General features: G+C 37.4%; 1 pseudogene; it reads right to left on the minus strand.

Moving 5' to 3' along the window:
- Positions 1-499: 499 nt before the first annotated feature.
- On the minus strand, positions 500-607 carry LOC147121584 (U5 spliceosomal RNA; annotated as a pseudogene).

The following is a 607-nucleotide window of genomic DNA, read 5'->3' on the forward strand; positions in this document are numbered from 1 at the left end:
TTATGACCTCAGGACATCCCAAAATCGTACAATTCAAAAAACAAAACATGCTGGGTGAATAGTTCAGATATATGTCAGATTGGCAGCTAAATTTGAACCGAATGGACAATTTTTACATTCAAAACAAAAGGCTATGTGTGCTGTTATTCTGCTACTGCAGGCATGGGACAGATCCGGTATGTAAAGCCTTTGTTTTCATTATCACGGGCATGCTTACAGAGCTATCAGGGCATGTGTAGACACTCTCGAGAACATAGGAAGCGATGGCTCAACTACCAGAGCAATGAGAAACATAGAAGCTAAAAGCATCCAGAGTGAAAAGAGCAATCAATGTAATGCCAACTACATTTAGCAGCTTTATTTATCAAATTTTTATTTCTGAAAGCCAGCTGAAGTAATGCTTTGTATCATTTCGTTTCTCAAACACGCAATGCTCTCACGAACAGCAATCAAAGTACGAAGCACTTGACTTCCATCTATTTTTCCACACTTGATACCAAACCCAACTAATGTCAGACATTAAAAAAATGATTTAACTCTCTAAATCTATTATCTCCAGGGAAAGCTTTAGTAAAAGGCGAAAGATTTAGAAAAAGAAAGAAGGACT

The sequence above is a fragment of the Somniosus microcephalus genome, chromosome 3, assembly GCF_052327205.1.
Source record: "Somniosus microcephalus isolate GS21.2 chromosome 3, FLI_Smic_1.0, whole genome shotgun sequence".
In the NCBI taxonomy this organism is placed as follows: Eukaryota; Metazoa; Chordata; class Chondrichthyes; order Squaliformes; family Somniosidae; genus Somniosus; species Somniosus microcephalus.